At 39.0% G+C, this 20,083-nt stretch overlaps 1 protein-coding gene and 1 pseudogene across 2 annotated transcripts in view; one reads left to right on the top strand and one right to left on the bottom strand.

The window, feature by feature from the left end:
* TUSC3 (tumor suppressor candidate 3) overlaps positions 1 to 20,083 on the bottom strand; it is a 219,867-nt gene that overhangs the window by 69,621 nt on the left and 130,163 nt on the right. The gene's annotated exons all lie outside the window — the stretch shown is intronic.
* Positions 6,133 to 6,833, top strand: LOC129398499 (clathrin light chain A-like; annotated as a pseudogene).

Genomic DNA, 20,083 nt, shown 5'->3' with positions numbered 1-20,083 from the left:
ACCTTAGTCTGGATTTCATTGTTCATATCATTATCAGCGTTTTGATCAAAGCCATTCAACAAGTCTCTAGGGAGTTACAAACTTTCCCACATTTTCCTGTCTTCTTCTAAAGCCCCCAAACTTTTCCAGACTCTGCCTGTTACCAAGTTCCAAAGTCACTTCCACATTTTTGGGTAGCTTTTCAGCATTGCCTCACTCCACCAGTACCAATTTACTGTATTAGTCCGTTTTCACACTGCTGATAAAGACACACCCAAGCCTGGGAAGAAAAAGAGGTTTAATGGACTTACAGTTCCATGTGACTGGCGAGGCCTCACAATCATGTCAGAAGACAAGGAGGAACAAGTCACGTTTTACATGGATGGTGGCAAGAGAGAGTTAATGCAGGGGAACTCCTGTTTATAAAACCATCAAATCTCATAAGACTTATTCACTATCATGAGAATAGCATGATAGAGACCTACCCCCATGATTCAATTACCTCCCACTGGGTCCCTCCCATGACATGTGGGAACCGTGGGAGTTAAAATTCAAGATGAGATTTAGGTGGGGACACAACCAAACCATATCAGATGGTGCTAACTGCATGCCTTCCTGTACCCGATCTTTCCACTGACACCACCACTGCACTGACACTAGTGGCCTCTCCGCAAACGCTGCGCTGCCACTGCTGCGCTGCCACTGCTGCCAGTGTGAATGGAGGGCACATGCCCAAAAGATCTCCACCCCTGCTATGACACTGGCAATGGTGCAAACACATGCTTGGATGCCACCACACCAGCACACCCAATACCTCAGCTTGGGCAACGAGCATGCACCCTGCCAGGCTGCTGCTGCTGCTGCTGGCATAAGTGAACCAGCACAAATCTCACTGCCACCTTCCTATGAAGCATTTTGGCTGACACCACTCATGGGAGTGTTGTGACCAGCGATCTGGGAACAACTCACCCCCTCCAGTAATCAGGAGGGACCAGAGAACAAAGCTAGGGCCTGAAACCAGCCCCCCAGAGTTAGGGCATGCAGCTCGGGAGTCCTGAGTTAATCCATGGCCCCCCAAAATCTTCCAGAATCAAAGCCAGTCAACCATGCCCACCTTATACCATAATCAAGGCCCCAAGGATATCAAAGTGGATAAAAGAACAAAAAACTCATCCAAAGGATGACAGCTTCTAAGATTGAAGGGACATCAGCCCACGAAGATAAAAACATCCAGTGCAAGAACTCTGGCAATTCAAAAAGCCAGAGTGTCTTCTTACCTCCAAATGGCCACACTAGTTCCCCAACAATCTTTTTTTTTTTTTTTTTTTTTTTTGGATGGAGTTTCCGTCTTGTTGCTCACGCTGGAGTGCAATGGCGTGATCTCGGCTTATTGCAGCCTCCCAGGTTCAAGTGATTTTCCTGTCTCAGCCTCCTGAGTGGCTGGGATTAACAGCGCACGTCACCATGCTTGGCTAATTTTGTATTTTTAGTAGAGACAGGGTTTCACCATGTTGGCCAGGCTGGTATGAAACTCCTGACCTCAGGTGATCTGCCCACCTCATCCTCCCAAAGTGCTAGAATTACAGGCATGAGCCACTGTGCCCGGCCAACATGGTTCTTAACCAGGCTAAAATAACAGAAATACAACATGGAATATGGATAAAAACGAACATCACCAGGATTCAAGAGAAAGTTGAAACCCAGTGCAAGGATTCTAAGGAATACAATAAAATTATACAGGAGATGAAAGACAAAATGGCTATCTCAACAAAGAACTAAACTGAGCTGATTGATAGAGCTGAAAAACTCAGAGAATTTCAGAATACAATCGCAAGTATCAACAGCACAATTGAGCAAGCTGAGGAAGGAATGTCAGAGGTCAAAGACTGGCTCTTTGAAATAACTCATTCAGAAATGAAGAAAAAACAATAAAGAATGAACAGAACCTATGTAAAATATGGGATTATGTAAAGGGAACCAAATCTAAGACTCACTGGTGTCCTTGTAAGGGAGAGAAAGCAAGCAACTTCGAAAGTGTATTTCAGAATATCATCCGTGAAGATTTCCCCAAGCTTGCCAGAGAGGCCAACATTCAGAGTCAGGAAATGCAGAGAACCCCTGTGAAATGCTATACAAGATGACCATCCCAAGACACATGAGATTCTCTAAGGTCAAAATGAAAGGAAAAAAAAAAGTTAAGGCAGCTAGAGAAAAGGGCCAGATCACCTATAAAGGAAACCCCCAATAAGGCTTAAAACAGCAGAAACCCTACAAGCCAGGAGAGATTCAACCTATATTCAGCATTCTTTAAAAAAAAAAAAAAGAACTTCCAACCAAGAGTTTTATATCCAGCCAACTTCAGCTTCATAAGCAAATAAGTAAAACATCCTTTTCTGAAAGGGAATTCATGACCACCAGAACCACCTCAATAGAGGTTCTGAAGGGAGTAGTAAATGTGGAAAGAAAAGACTGTTACTGGCCACTATAAAAATATACTTAAATACATACACCAGTGACACTGTAAAGCAACCACACAAACAAGTCTACGTAATAACCAGCTAACAGTAGGATGACAGGATCAAATCAATACGTATCAGTATCAACCTTGAATGTAAACAGGCTAAATGCCCCAATTAAAAGGCACAAAGTAGCAAGTTGAATAAAGAATCAAGAACCAATGGTAAGCTGTCTTCAACAGATCCATCTCACACGCAGTGACATCTATAGGCTCAATGTGAAAAGATGGAGGAAAATCTACCAAGCAAATGGAAAACAGAAGAAAGCAGAGTTTGGTATTCCAATTTCAGACAAAACAGTCTTTAAAGCAACAAAGATCAAGAAAGACAAGCCCTTTACATAGTGGTAAAGGGCTCAATTCAACGAGAGGATCTAACTATCTTAAACATATATGCACCCAATAGAGGAACACATGTTCTTAGAGACCTATGAAGAGACTGACATAACCACAGAGTCCAATAGTGGAAAACTAGTAAATTGACCACTAGCTAGACTACTAAAATAAGAGACAATATCCAAATAAACTCAATCAGAAATGACAAAGGGGGTGCTACGACTAACTCCATGGAAATATTTTTAAAAAAAAAAGCCCTCAGAAACTACTACAAACACCTCTATGCACACAAGCTAGAAAACCTAGAAGAAATAGATACATTCCTGGAAACATACAACCTCCCATGACTGAACCAGGAAGAAACTGAATCCCTGAACTGACCAATAATAAGTTTTGAAATTGAGTAAGTAATAAAAAGCCTAACAACAAGAAAAAGCCCAGGACCAGGTGGATTCAAAGCCAAATTCTACCAGATGCATAAAGAAGAGCTGGTACCATTCCCACTGAAACTATTGCAAAAAAAAAACAACAAAAACAAAAACAAGGGGGTCTCCTCCCGAACTCATTCTATGAGGCTAGCATTATCCTGATACCAAAAACTAACAGAGAAACAACAAAACAAGAAAACAGTAGGCCAATATTTTTTTATGAACATGGATCCAAAAATCCTCAACAAAATACTAGCAAACTAAATCCAGCAGTACATCAAAAAGTTAATCCACCATGATCAAGTAGCCTTTATCCCTGGTATGCAATGTTGGTTCAACATACACAAATCAATAAATGTGATGCACAACGTAACAGAACTAATAAAACAAACCACATATGCCAGGCGTGGTGGCTCACAACTGTAATCCCAGCACTTTGGGAAGCCGTGGTAGGTGGATCACTTGAGGCCAAGAATTCAAGACCAGCCTGGACAACATGGTGAGACCCTGTCTCTACTAAAAATACAAAAATTAGCCAGGCATGGTGGCAAGCACCTGTAATCCCAGTTACTTGGGTGAGGCTGAGGCAAGAGAATTGTTTGAACCCAGGAGGCAGAGGTTGCAAAGAGCCAAGATTACACTACTCAACTCCAGCCTAGGCAACAGAGCGAGACTCTGTCTCAAAACAAAAACCAAACAAAAACAAAAACCACCTGATCATCTTCATACAGGAAAGGTTTTCAAAAAAAATTCAATATTCCTTCATGTTAAAAACCCTCAACAAACTAGACACTGAAGGAACATATTTCAAAAAAATAAGAGCCCTCTATGAAAAACCCACTGCCAACATCATAGTGAATGGGCAAAGCTGGAAACATTCCCCTTGAAAGCTGGAACAAGATGAAGATGCCTTCTCTTACCACTCCAATGCAACATGGTACTGTTAATTCCTAGCCAGAGAAATCCGGCAAGAGAATGAAATAAAAGGCATCAAAATAAAAAGAGAGGAAGTCAAACTATCTATGTTTGCAGACAATTTAACTCTCTATCTAGAAAACCCCATAGTCTCTGTCCAAAAGCTTCTTGATCTGCTAAACAACTTCAACAAAGTTTTAGGATAGTAAATCAATGCAGAAAAATCAATAGCATTCCTATACACCAACAACATCCAAGGTGAAAGCCAAATTAAGAATGAAATCCCATTCACAACTGCCACAAAAAGAAAAAAATACTTAAGAATACAGGTTACCAGGGAGGTAAAAGACCTCTGCAATATGTCATAATTATAAAATGTTGTTCAGAGAAATCAGAGATGATACAAACAAATGGAAAAACATTCCATGTTCATGATAAGGAAGAAACACTATAGTTAAAATGGCCACACTGCCCAAAGCAATCCACAAATTCAGTGATATTTCTATCAAACTACCAAGGACATTCTTCACAGAATTAGGAAAAAAACTATTTTAAAATTCATATGGAACCAAAAAATAGCCTGAATAGCCAAGGCAATCCTAAGCAAAATGGGCAAAGCTGGAAGCATTTGGCATTACCAGACTTCAAACTATACTGCAATGCTACACTAACCACAACACCATTGTACTGGTACAAATATAGACACACAGACCAATGGAACAGAATAAGGAGCACAGAAGTAATGCTGCACACCTACAACTATCTGATCTTTGACAAACTTGACAAAAACAAACAATGGGGAAAGGATTCCCTATTCAGTAAAGGGTGCTGGGATAACTTGCTAGCCATATGCAGATGATTGAAACTGGATCCCTTCGTTACACTATACATAAAAATCAACTCAAGATGGATGAAATACTTAAATGTAAAACCAAAACTATAAAACTCCTAGAAGATAACCCAGGAAATACCATTCTGGAGATGGGATCTGGCAAAGATTTCATGATGAAGACACTCAAAGCAACTGCAAGAAAAAGAAAAATTGGCAAATGGGACATAATTAAACTAAAGAGTTTCTGCACACCAGAAGAAGTTATCAACAGCACAAACAGACAACCTACAGAATAGGAGAAAGTGGCTGCAAATTATGCATTTGACAAAGGTCTAATATTCAGAATTTTTAAGAAACTTAAATAAGCAAAAAAAAAAACTCCCTTTAAAAGTGGGCAAAGGACATGAACCGACACTTTTCAAAAGCAGACATACATGTGGCCCACAGCATAAGAAGATATGCTCAACAGCGTTAATCATTACAGAAATGCAAATCAAAACCACGAGATGCTACCTCACACCAATCAGAATGGCTATTAAAAAGACATAAAATAATAGATTTTGGCGAGATTGTGGAAGAGAAGAAAGTTTATACACTGCCAGTAGGAGTGTAAATTAGTTCTGCCAATGTGGAAGGCAGTCCGGCGATTTCTCAAAGAGCTTAAAACAGAATTAATTACCATTTGACCCAGCAATCCCATTATTGTGTATACACCCCAAAAAATATAAATTGTTCTGCTATAAAGACACAGAGATGTGTATGTGCATCATAGCACTATTAACAGGAGCAAAGAAATGGAATTAACCTAAATGTCCATCAATGGCAGAACAGATATAGAAAATGTGGCGCATATATATATATATATTTATATACACACACACACACACACACACACACACACAACCATGGACTATTAAGCAGACATAAAAAAGAATGAGATCATGTGCTTTGCAGAAACATGAATGGAGTTGGATGCCATTATCCTAAGCAAACTAACACAGGAACAGAAAACCAAACAGAGCCATGTTCTCACTTTCAAGTGGGTGGTAAACACTGAGTACATATAGACACAAAGAAAGGAACAACATCTCCCAGACACTACCACAGCCACGATTGCCAGGCATGGTGTTGGTGGGTTGGTGTCTGTGTCGTTAAATTGCACGACATGGCTGAGCAAGATCCATTCGGTGTCCCTGCTGGCACCCCTGGGGATCCTGTCCTGGGGAACGGAGTGGCTGGCGCCAGTGAAGAAGACCCAGCTGCGGCCTTCTTGGCACAGCAAGAGAGCAAGACTACGGGTATCAAGAACAACAAGGTCGCCTTCGACATCCTGGATGGTGTCACCCCCAGGCCCCAGCCACAAGGTGAACAGCTGGGAGTCCAGATGCTGTTGACGGAGTGATGATGGTGACTACTACCAGGAAAGTAATGGTCCAAGAGACAATTATGCAGCTATTTCACAAGTGGATCAATTCCAATCCAGCCTGAAAATATATGCAGATGGAAAGAAGAGAAAATGGAATGCTTAGAAGCCCTTGCTGCTTATTCTCAGAAGCAAGAAGCAGAGTGGAAAGAAAAAGTGATAAATGAGCTAGAAGAATGGCGTGCAAGACGAGCAGCTACAGAAAAGAAAGGCAAACTACAGGGCAGAAGATTTTGTAAATGACATTGACGAGTCATCCCCCCACACTGGGTGGTAACAGGTGGCCCGGTTGTTTGACTGTAACCCCAAGTCAGCAAGCAGGCCAAAGAGGTCTCCTGCATGCACTCAGTCCTCAACTCCCTCAAGCAGGCGACCCTTGGAAACACTACATCTGCAGTATCTTAATCCTACCCAGTGAAATTCTACAAAGTAACTGGATTAATTGCGCTGAGTTCTTTTGGACCAAACTTTTTTGTGTTTACAGCTGATCGTTGTTTGTGATTGCACGTTTCCTTCAACTGTGTCCTCCCTGGCATACAGAGAGGAGAGGAGAAGGAGGAAATGGAAGGGAGGGAAATCTCCTAACAGCAGCCTCAATGTGTGCTTTTGTGCGTTATTCTGAGAATAAATTTTTATTTCAAACAAAAACAAAAGACCAAAGACAGAAACAATAGATACTAGGGAGTACTTGAGGGTGAGGATCATAAAACTACCCATCGGGTACTATGCTGATTACCTGGGCAATGAAATAATCTGTACATCAAACCCCTGTGACACACAATTTAGCTATATAACAGATCTGCACATGTACCCTTGAACCTAAAAGTTAAAAAAAAAATACTGAAGTGTTAGTTTTTGAATGTTTATTTTATGTAAGGCTACGAAAAACTTACTAAAGTCATAGACTAGCATTATATGGAGTCAAAACCTAATGATGCTTGATAAACATGCATTGAAAACAATTTTTCTGAGTTATTGAAATGTACATCTTATTCTGAAATTGTAGAGTTATAAATGAGAAACGCTTTTTTCAATCCTGAATGTATATAATTATGAGTATCTTCAATATAATTGTACTCAACTTTATTGATACGATGAAAATAATATCTTTGGTTTTTTTAAGACCACAGGACTCTTTCCAATGTACTACACAATTTTCCTAATAGGAAAAAAATTAAAGAATATGAAAAAGTTAACAGGTAATTTATCCCTTTCTCTGTGGGAGGACTGATTCTTCTCTTTTTGTTCTTATCCTTTCTCCTCTGATGTAATATTTCTTCTTGATACTCAGAGAATAATTAACTGTATTAGATGAAGTTTGACATATTAAAACACATTCTCATTATGCAGTTCTATAATCCCTCTGTGCATGTGGTTTTAATTACAAACAAATGTTAGCAGGGAAAACAATTTTTTTCTGATATACTTAACATTTTGAAAGGCTAAAGATATAATTTGAGTTCCTATTTGCAAATAAAGATTTATTTATCTATGCAGTATCATTTATTTAGTATCTGCCATGTGTGAAGTGCTTTGTCATGAAGTAAGGGTACAAATCACAAGGTTCTTCGTTGTAATTAATTGGTAGGATCATAGATAGGCAGCAACAGTTGAAGGGAAGTGTAAGAGCAGTCTGGGCTGGCAATCAAGATTCAGTCAGACGTTAGGATCAAGAATGCATGTAATTTAAATGGTGACACTAAAAATTAAAACCAGGTGGAAAGAAGGAATGAGCGGCAACAACAGATGCTAAAGATGGAGTTCTACCAAAGCTAACTAGACAGACACAAATATGAAAAAATAAAAAGGAATATAAAGATTAAGGCAGAGTTTGAAAGACATCAGACGCAGTGTCACAGCCATAAAATGACCATGGTGCTGAGGCAAAATTCTAAAACAATTCCAGCCTCAAATATCATGTAACTCAATAAGAAGCGAGGCTCTGAAGACTGAGACTTGAGGCTAACCGATATCATATTATGTATCCCCACTAGATGATGAGCTGCATGATGTATCTGTACTACTACTGGAAACAGAGTACCTAACAAATATGTTAATCAGATGGAAAAATGGAGGCATAAATAAATAAGAGGGAAGAATCTGAATTCCAAATACTAACATCAAGATTTCTGTATATCCTTAATGTATGTCAATTACTCTTGTCTTACCATTTTTTTGGTTTTTTGTTTTTTTTTTTTTTTTTTGAGACGGAGTCTTGCTCTGTCACCCAGGCTGCAGTGCAGTGGCACGATCTCGGCTCACTGCAAGCTCCGCCTCCCAGGTTCAGGCCATTCTCCTGCCTCAGCCTCCCGAGTAGCTGGGACCGGACTACAGGCGCCTGCCACCACACCCGGCTAATTTTTTGTATTTTTAGTAGAGACGGGGTTTCACTGTGTTAGCCAGGATGGTCTCGATCTCCTGACCTTGTGATCCGCCCGCCTCGGCCTCCTAAAGTGCTGGGATTACAGGCTTGAGCCACCACGCCCGGCCAGCTGGGTTTTCTTGTTTAAAAATTTCAGGATAATGTTAACATTCTCTTTGCTGGTGGTATGAAGACTGTAATAAAGCTACTGAATGCCCTTTGTAAATATTTCTGTTGAAAATATAATAATTATATTTAATCTAAATCAGTCTATATGATTTTTAAGTTTTTTAAAAAATGGGATGATAGCATCCTTAATGACTCTCAAAGACCTAGCATGTGCAAAATCCCTGAGGCATGAAAGTGAAGAAAGTTGGATAAAGTGCAATATGACTGCCTAAGAAATAGAAAAAAAAAAAATGCCTCGATGATAAATTTTAGACTAAATCAGCCGGTCATTTTGCAATAAAATGTTCTGCATGTGCATGCAGAATATAACGCTTAGTTTTACTCACAACTGAATTATAATGCAGTGAAAATTTTTGGACTATATCTGGCAAACCCATAGCAATCCTCAAGCAGTAGCTAAAATCCAAATCTTGAAAATAACGCATTTGTTCACGGTGGGAGTTACAGCCTACTCATAAGCTTTATTTCATTAAATGCATATTGTTAAAGATTATTGCTTTTTTAACAACAAAAATTGTTTTTATGTCCTATGTAACCATATGTTTGTATAGTTTCCCTTTAGCTAAACAATAATGACTGCTTTTGTGTTGATTTTCATGCTGTTAAGTGGACCATTAGTACTTGACTTGTGCCATTACATAGTATCTTAATAGTGACAAACAAATCAACTTGCAAAGCAGCACAGCATCACACTGCCTGCACTATTAATTTTCTTTATATTCTCTGTATTCATTTACATTTAAGCTCAATGAAGAAACACTTTGTGAATATCTTCAGGTTTTCCTAGACATGTTTGATTTCACAATTAATATATGAAAATGTGAGCAGAGTCACTAGCCTTACAAATACCACTAATTTTTCAAAAAAAAACCTAAGAACTAAATGAATACCCAACAAAATACTCCTGTCTTTTATTAAGCTTGTCAGGCCCAATTTGCTCAATGCAGTTGGAAAATTAAGCTATTAAAGATAGAATCAGAATTTCAGAGCTCATATAGGTCTGTTATATATTGATTCTGTTGACTGCCACAAACTATGTGCCATTCTAAGCAGTGTTTCCCCCAAGTGTACACTGTTGATGTTAAGGTCAATGTGTAGTAGAAATAAATAGCCCAGAGGAATGCAGTGAATACCACTTTTGAAAAATACAATTCAAAACAAAGGCCCTGTTGACAGAGCATCAATAATAAACTTTCTGTTAAGGGAACAAATTATCTATCCAACTGTTTAAGAATTTTTAAAATCTTCAAGATGTCTAGAAACAGCCGGGAACTGTCCACCAAGAGGAACCAAAATATCAAATAAACCATCACACTCTGAATAAAGATTTTGTGAGAAAGCATCAAGTCAATAGAGAAGAGATGGACACTGTGATTAAAGAGGGAGGAAGCCAGAAAGCCACTCAGAGTCGCTGGGCACTAGGACCGGCCTCCTGTACTGAACCAGACCTGAGGAAGCGGTGAGTGAAGGAATTTCGGCACCACACTCCCACCACATACCTCTGGGATCCCAGCTACAGGTTTCCCAAGACCCCCAAAGACCTCTGAACCGGCAGGGAAGCCACTCAGATAATAGGCAGAAGCACAGCTCAAACTTGCATGCACCCCCAAATGTTTCACTACGCAGTGAAGCTGCAGCAAAATGTGACCAAAGGTGTTCATGCCCCGAGGTGTGCCATGCTGTACTGAGTGGCTGTAGCTACTGCTGTCTGCTAGGATGCAAGAGAGCAGGGCCACCATTGCCACAGGACTGGGGTGCATCTGATCCATGTAACCCCGTGGCCCCTCCTAAGCCTGCCTGCCTGAACGATCTTGCAGAAGTGTGCCCACAGCACAGCCTCCATTGCCCCATCTGAGTGTTTTGCTGGAGGTCTAGGAGCAGTCTGCTCTCCTGCAGCACAGCTGCTGCTTTACATCCAGGGGCTAGAGAACAAACCCCTGGATCTGGTCCCAACTCCCCAGGACTTGACCACACCACCCAGGGATACCAAGCTGCAGATCTGTGGTCTTAGCTTGAGTGGGGAAGCAGCCCTCAATCTCAGAACACAGAGAAGACTGTGGCATGGGCTCATGTGCTGACATGAGAGCTGGGCATCCCTCCTTTCATAAGACCAGTCCGGGAGGAACGCTGCCTGACAGCCAGCTGCAGCTTCTTCCCCAGGGAGTCCCAAGGCATCAAATGCCTAGAACAGTGATCTAGGTGCAGAAGGCTTATGACAAGCTTAGCCGGTTGGGCCTGCTCCTGGTGCAGACACTGGCGGGAGACCCACCAGGTCAGGAGAACTCAAGCCTGCTGGGCTGCCAGGCTGAAAATATACCAGTTGTACACACGGTGCCACTGCCCTGGTCGGGATCCTCTGCCCTTCCTCTACTGCATCACCAGACCACCAGTGAACACACTCCACAACTCGCTCTGACTCTGGCAAATACAGAGGAACAGTGGGTTCCCAAGGAGTTGTGACTCTCCTGGACTGCTCTACGGGAGGCAGAAGCACAGCCCATTAGAGCCTGCCCCCCACCCACCCCTGGGGCAAGGTAAATGTTGGAAAGGCACCAGTAGTTGAATGGGTTACCACCAAATCTCAGAAACCAGAGAGGCAGTCATATATGGCCCCCGCCTTCCCTCCCCAGAGCACTACGGTGAATGCAGTGAAATACAAAAGTGGAGAGCACGACTAAGATCCTATTTTCAGGCCCTTATCTCTTAAGTGTCAGCTGGTGGACTGCACTCTGAATTACACCACCAAACAAAACCACATTGCTTCAACACTCAGAGCCTGTGAAACCCACCACAGGAACCTATTTACAACCAAAGAAACCATACAAAGTCTTGGCCATATGAAAGTACTCAGAAACGAAGCCAGCTGACTATACACACCATATACCATAGTCAAACCTTCAAGGAAAAAAGAATATAAAAATAAAAAGCCCCAACAAAACAACAGCAAATTCAAAAAGAAAAAGAAGCACCAGTTCCTTCTGAGAAGGAATCAGTGCAGGAAGTACAAGAATTGAAAAAGTCAGTGTTTTGTAATGTCCAAAGGATTGCACTAGCTCCCTAACAATCGATCCTAACCAGGATGAAATGTCTGAAATTAAAGATATAAATTCAGAACCTGGATGGCAAAGAAGCTCAATGAGATCCAAGAGGAAGCTGAACTCCAATCCAAGGAAGTCAGAAAAGCAATCCAAAATTTGAAATACAACAAAGATATAGTAAGAAAGAAACAAACTAAACTTCTGGAATTGAGAAATCCACCATAGGAATTTCAAATTACAGTTGGAAGTCTTAACAATAGACTAGATCAAGCAGAAGAAACAATTTCAGAGCCTGAAGATCACTTCTTCAAATCAACCCAGTCAGATAAAAATAAAGAAAAAATAATTTTAAGAAATGAACAAAGCCTCTGAGAAATAAGAGATTGTGTAAAACAACCAAATGTATGATTCATTGTGCATTCTTAAGAGAAAGCAGAAAACATGGAAAACATATTTGAGGATATAACCCACAAATATTTCCCCAATGTCGCTAGAGAAATGAAAGTGCAAATACAAGAAATGCAGAGATTCCCTGCAAGAAACTACACAAGTTGACCGTCCCCAAGGCAAATAGTCATCAGCCTTTCCAAGGTCAATGCGAAAGAAAAAATCTTAAACGCAGCTAGAGAAAAGGGTCATATCACCTCTGAAGGGAACCTCATCAGGCTAACATAGTACTTCCTATCAGAAAACATACAAGCCACAAGAGAGTGGGGCCTACTTTTAGAATTCTTAAACAAAATTCCAATCAAAAATTGCATCTCATGCCAAACTCAGCTGGTAAGTGAAAAAATAATGCCTTTCCCAGAGAATCAATCACTAAGAGAATTCATTACCACAAAACTGGCCTTACAAGAGCTACAAAAAAAAAAAAAAGAAAGTTCTAGACATGGAAACAAAAGAACAACAGCTGCCACCACAGAAACACACATAAGCACACGGCCCAGAGACCCTATAAAGCAAGTACACAATCAAGACTAAAAGTTAACCAGCTAACACCACCACGATAGGAAGAAAACTTCACATATCAATATTAACGTTGAATGTAAACAGTCTAAATGCTCCACTTAATAGACACACAGTGGAAAACTGCATTAAAATATGTTCCGTCTCCAATAGATCCATTTCACATGTAACTCATAGGCTCAAAGTAATGGAAAACAATCTAACACTCAAATGAAAAACCAAACAGAGCAGAGGTTGTACTTATACGAGATAAAAGTGACTTTAAAACGACAACAGTTAAAAAAGGACAAAGAAGGTAATTACATAATGATAAAGAGTTCGATTCATCCAGAAGACTTAAGTATCTTAAATATATATGAATCCAAAATTAGAGCACCCAGATTCATAAAACATTCATAAAAAAATTCTAGACTTACAAAAAGACTTGGACAGGCACACAATAATAGTGGGGAATGTCGAGACCCCACTCACAGCATTAGACAGATAACTGAGGCAGAAAATTAACAAAGAAATTCTGAACTTAAATTCAATGCAATGGACCTAACTGACATCTACAGAATACCCCACACAACAACTGCAGAATAAACATTCTTCTCATCTGAACATGAAACATACTCGAAGATCAATCACATCCTTGGTCACAAAGTAAATCTTAATAAATTCAAAACAATCAAAATCATACCAAACATATTCTCAGATCACAGTGGAATAAAAATAGAAATTAACATCAAGAGGAAATCTCAAAAACACAAAATTACATAGTAACTAAACAACTTGCTCCTGAATGATTTTTGGGTAAATAGCAAATTAAGACAGAAAACAAAAAATTCTTTGAATCAAATGACAGCAAAGATACAACATACCAAAATCTTTGGGATACAGTAAAAGCAATATTAAGAGAAATGTTTATAGTGTTAAATACCTAGATCAAGAAGACAAAAATCTCAACAGTCTAACATCAAAGCTGGAGAAATCAGAAAAACAAGAAAAAACTAGCCCACAAGGTAGCAGACAAAATAAATAACTAAAATCAGAGCATAATTGAATGAAACTGAAGCCCAGAAATCCATATAAACAATTAATGAAACCAAAAGTTGGTTCTTTGAAAGGATAAACAAGATCAAAAGACTACTGGCTAATAAAGAAAAAAAAAAAGAGAAAAGATCCAAATAAGCACAATCGGAAATGACAAAGGTGACATTACAACTGATGCCACAGAAATAAAAAAGATACTCGGCACTATATTAATGCCTTGTTGCATAAAAACTAGAAAATCTAGAGTAAATGGATGAATTCCTGGAAACATACACTCTTCCAAGACTGAATCAGGAAGAAACTGAAACCCTGAACAGACAAATACTGACTTCTGAAATTGAATCAGTAATAAAAAACCTACTAACCAAAAAAAGCCCTGGACCAGATGTATTCAGATGAATTCCATAAAATACATAAAGAAGAACTGGTACCAACCCTACTGAAACTATTCCAAAAAAAAAAAAAAGGAGGACGGAATCCTCAGATGAATTCAAGATGGATAATAAAGAAGAGCTGACATCAATTTTACTGAAACTATTCCAAAAAAAAAAAAAATCAAGGATGAAGGAATCCTCCCTAACACATTCTATGTAGCCAGCAGCACTGATATCAAAACCTGGCAAAGACACAACAACAAAAATTTATACACCAATATCACTAAGGAACATAGATGTAAAAATCCTCAACAAAATATTATTATAGCAAACTGAATCCAACAGCACATTCAAAGGTTTAATTCACTATAATCAAGGAGGTTTCATTTCTGGGATGCCAAGTTGGTTCAACATACACAAATCAATAAATGTAATACACCACATAAACATAATTAAAAACAAAACCATATCATCACAATAGGCACAGAAAAAGCTTTCAATAATGTCCAGCATCTGTTCATGATAAAAATCCTCAAACGCATCAAAGGAATATACTTCAAAATAGTAAGAGCCATCTATGACAAACCCACAGGCAACATCATACTCAACAGGAGGCAAAAGCTGGAACCATTCTCCCTGAGAACTGGAACAAGACAAGGATGTCCACTCTCTACTCCTATTCAGCATAGTACTGGAAGTCTTCATGAGAGCAACAAGGCAAGAAAAAGAAACAGAAGACATCCAAATAGGAGAAGAATAAGTCAAAGTATCTCTCTTTGCAGACCATATGATTCTATATCTAGAAAACCCTAAATACTCTACCAAAAGGCCTTATAAACGATTTCAGTAAAGTTTCAGGATACAAAATCCATCTACGAAAATTAGTAGCATTTCTAAAACACCAATAACGTTCAAGGCGAGAACCAAATCAAGAACGCATTCTTATTCACAACTGCCACAAACATACACACACACACACACAAATTACCTAGGCATACATGTAACCAAAGAGGTGAAAGATCTCTATAAGGACAACTACAAAACACTGCTGAAAGAAATCATAGATGACACAAATAAATGGAAAACCAACCCATGCTCATGGATTGGAAGGCTCACTATCATTAAAATCGCCATTCTGCCCAAAGCAATCTACAGGTTCAGTACTATTCCTCTCAATTTATCATGATTTTTCACAGAACTAGAAAAAAAAAAGCTATTCTAAAATTCATATGGAACCCAAACAGAGAACAAATAGCCAAGGTAATCCTAAGCAAAAATAACAAAGCTGGAGGGATATTACCCAACATCAAACTACACTACAAAGCAACAGTAACCAAAACAGCATGGTATTGGTACAAAAATAGACATGCAGACCAATGGAACACAATAGACAACCCAGAAGTAAAGTTACACATCTACAACCACCTGATCTTTGACAAAGTCTACACAAACAATGGGGAATAAACACCTATTCAATAAATGGTGCTGGAGTAACTGGCTAGCCATATGCAAAAGAATGAAACTCGATCCCTAGCTTTCCATATATACAAAATTAACTCAAGATGGATTAAAGACTTAAAAATACCTAAAACTATAAAAACACTAGATGAAAACCTAAGAAATATCCTTTTGGACACTGGCATAGGCAAACATTTTATGACTAAGTCTTCAAAAGCAATTGCAAATAAAACAAAAATTGACAAGTGGAACCTAATTATACGGAAGAGCTTCTACACAGCAAAAGGAACTATCAATTGAGTAAACTGACAACCTACACAACAGGAGAAAATACAAACTATGTATCTGATAAAGGACTAATATCCAGAACCTATAAGGAACTTAAAAAACGTAAGCAAAAAACAACCCCATTAAAAAGTGGGCAAAGGATATGAACTGATATGTGTCAAAAGAAAACATGCAAGTGGTCAATAAACATGAAAAAATGCTCATCAACACTAATCATCAGAGAAACGCAAATCAAAACTACAATGAGACACCATTTCCCACAAGTCAGAATGGCTATTACAGAAAAGTCAAAAAAAAAAAGATGCTTCCAAGGCTGTGGAGAAAAGGGAATGCTTATACACCACTGCTGGGAATGTAAATTAGTTCAGCCACTGTGGAAAGTACTTTGGAGATTTTTCAAGGAACTAAAATTAGAACTGCCATTCTACCTAGCAATCTCGTTACTGGGTATATACATTAAAGAAAATAAACAGTTCTACCAAAAAGACACATGTACTTGTATGTTCACTGTAGCGTTATTCACAATAGCAAAGACATTAAATCAACCTAGGTCCTCATCCATGGTGAATTAAATAAAGAAAATATGGTACATATACACTAAGGAATACTATGCAGCACAATAAAATCATGTCCTCCAAATCAACATGAATGCAGCTAGAGGTGCAAATTCACACAGAAACAGAAAACCAAATATTTTATGTTCTCACAAGTGGGAGCTAAACCTTGGGTGCATACGAACATATACATTAGAATAACAGATGCTAGGGACTCCAAAAAGAGGGAGTGAGGGAAGGAGGCCAAAAGCTGAAAAACTTCCTATCTGTGTGATGGCCTCAGTAATGCCCAGTCCTCAGCATCACACAATATACTCTTGTAACAACCTGCGCATGTACTCCATCAATTTAAAATTTTTAAAAAGACTTGTTAAAATGTGAAATAAAGACAAAATTTCCTATAGAGATAGATGTTCTTAAATATGCATACATTTTTCTACTTTATTCTGAAGGATTGTTTACAAGATATATGATATTGGCTTAAAAATAAAACTATATTTAATTGATGAGACTTTTATTTGTTGCTTTTTTTCCAGTGCATATCTTGAAATAAAACCAATACCCAATGTGGTTTTTTCATTATTTTTTTCCTCTCATTTGGAATCTACTAAAAAAAATAAACTAATATAAATTGTAGTAAATACAGTCTATGAGTAGTATACCGCCCATATTTCTTTGCCCTTAATGCCTTAGTGTGTTCCAGCCTGACTTCCACCACCAGCACCTGCATTTCTTTGACTGGATGGCTTTGACAGACAAAGTCCACCAGTGCTGGAGAAGTAATAACTTTGCCAAGAGAATAGCACTCAGCAAATGGCTGATGAGATCTGGCGTATATATACCTCAGCTCCCTTACCACTGTAGTAGGAAAGTTGACATACATGCTCTACACAGGCTCCCAGAGATCCCATAGCAGAATTAAGCTTCAGTGGCTCACAATACTGACTGGATAAACATGTTTTTTGACTGCTTTCCTTCCTAGACTCAGTTTCCCTCTTTTCTCTCATGTTTCCTTAACCTCCAATATGAACTTCTTTCACTTAAATCACTGTCTTTGGATCTGTTCTGAAAGGACTTCAAAATAAGACAAGTGTGTTTTCAACTTTTAAAAGTGCTTATGCAGACGAGGCCTCTCCAACCAGTGGATGTCTTTGTCTTTCTCTTTCTGTTCCTCCCACCCATGGCACCCTTCTTGGTGCCTCCAGCGTCTGCCTATCTTACTACTCCCCACCTTTCCTGCCCCTGCACTAAGCCTACTGCTGGCTTGGCCCTGGTAGCTATGTGTCATAGGACCTGGCTCTGTCTGACACCACCTTCCCTCTTTGCCTTATGGCACTGCTATCTACCAGGTTTGTGCTGATATGGGCATGGACAGAGCCATTCTCAGCCCTGTATTTATTATCAGATTTTATCTACCAAAAACTACAAACTAAGAAAAGCAGAATTCAACTCATTTTACAGAAGAAGAACAGAGAGAATAAGTAACTTCCCCAAAAAAGACAGACCTGGTAAGAGTCAGAGTTTGGAAAAGAACCCTGCTCTGTTTTCTTTCTGTTTCTCTTTGCCTGCACACTTCAGGACAAAGGCATAAAAATGTCTCTGTGAGCCAGAGTCTTTACTTTCTCTTATCAAAATCTCTTTTTAAGCATATAAAATGTCACAGATTAAATCATATTTACTAATGCATAGTAAAAGAAAACCCATTTACAGATGGGCACAGTGGCTCAGGCCTGTAATCCAAGAACTCAGGGAGGCCAACGCAGGAGAACTGCTTGAGTCCAGGAGTTCAAGACCACCCTGGACAACACAGTGAGACCCTATTTCTTGGGGAAAAACAGAGGCCAGGCACAGTGTCCGAGGTACTTAGGGCACTGAGGCAGGAGGATCACTTGAGCCAGGAGTTCAAGGCTGTGGTGAGCTATGATCGTACCACTGCACCAAGGTGACAGAGTGAGACTCTAACTCTATAAAACAAAATTTTAAAAAATTTAAAAAATAAACATTTACAAACAAATCATATTTACTGATGACTTTCAATATATACAACCATCCTAAACATTAAATGTAGGTCAGCATGATCCTAAGCTCTAGCTATTTCAGTTTTTCAAATTTTCTCCTTTTTGCAGAAAAAGAAAATCATTCTTTGGGGTTACATGCTAGATGGATTAGTTTTCTTGGCTGCAAAATATGCAGGAAGTCAAAATTACAACTAAGTTTCTCTAGGCTTCTCACTTTCAGTACTCTGATATTTGGAGCTGGATGATTTTTTAATTGGGTATAGGAGGCTGTCCTTTGTATTTTAGGTGTTTAGCAGCATTCCTGGCCTCTACCACTAACTGCCAGTAGTCGGCATTTGCCCTGAAAGTTGAGACAATCTAAAATGTATCCAGACACTACCAAATGACCCCTGGAACAACCCAGGAAATACCATTCTGGACACTGGCCTTGGCAAAGCATTTATGGATAAGACCTCAAAAGCAATCTAAACAAAATAAAAAATAGACAAGTGGGACCTAATTAAACTAAAAGGCTTTGGCACAGCAAAAGAAACTATCAACAGACTAAAAAGACACCCTACAGAATAGGAGAAAACATTTACAAACTATGTACCTGACAAAGGTCTAATATCCAGAATCTATAAGCAACTTAAATCAACAATCAGAAAATAAATAACCCCATTAAAAAGCAGGCAAAGACATGAACAGACACTTCTGAAAAGAAGACAGATAAGCGGGCAACAAATATATGCAAAGATGCTCCACACATCATACATTTAATTTCTAATAATTTAATTACATACATTTAATTTCTAATCATCAGAGAAATGCAAATTAAAACCACAATGAGATATCATTTCACACCAGTCAGAATGGCTGTTTTTTAAAAGTCAAAACATAATAGATGCTGGCAAGGCTGTGTAGAAAACGGAACACATACACTGCTGGTGGGAATGTAAATTAGTACAATTATAATGGAAAACAACATGAAGATGTCTCACAGAACTTAAGATAGAACTACCGTTCGACCCAGCGATCCATTGCTGGTATATACCCAAAGGAAAATAAATTGTTCTACAAAAAAGACACATGCACTTGTATGTTCATTGCAGCATTATTCTCAATACCAAAGATATGGAAACAACTGAGGTGTCCATCCACAGTGTGGATAAAGAAAATGCGGTACATATACAACATGGAATACTACACAGCCATAAAAAAGAATGAACTCATGTCCTTTGCAGCAATATGGATGCAGCTGGGGCCATTATCCTAAGCAAATTAACAGAAAAAGAAAATCAAGTACTGCATGTTCTTATAAGTAGGAGCTAAACATTGGATACACATGGACACAAAGATGGGAACAGACACTGCAGGCTATTAGAGGGTAGAGG

Source organism: Pan paniscus, chromosome 7, assembly GCF_029289425.2.
Source record: "Pan paniscus chromosome 7, NHGRI_mPanPan1-v2.0_pri, whole genome shotgun sequence".
In the NCBI taxonomy this organism is placed as follows: domain Eukaryota; kingdom Metazoa; phylum Chordata; class Mammalia; order Primates; family Hominidae; genus Pan; species Pan paniscus.
The sequence above is the reverse complement of the archived record's forward strand: the minus strand, read 5'-3'. Positions and strand labels throughout refer to the sequence as shown.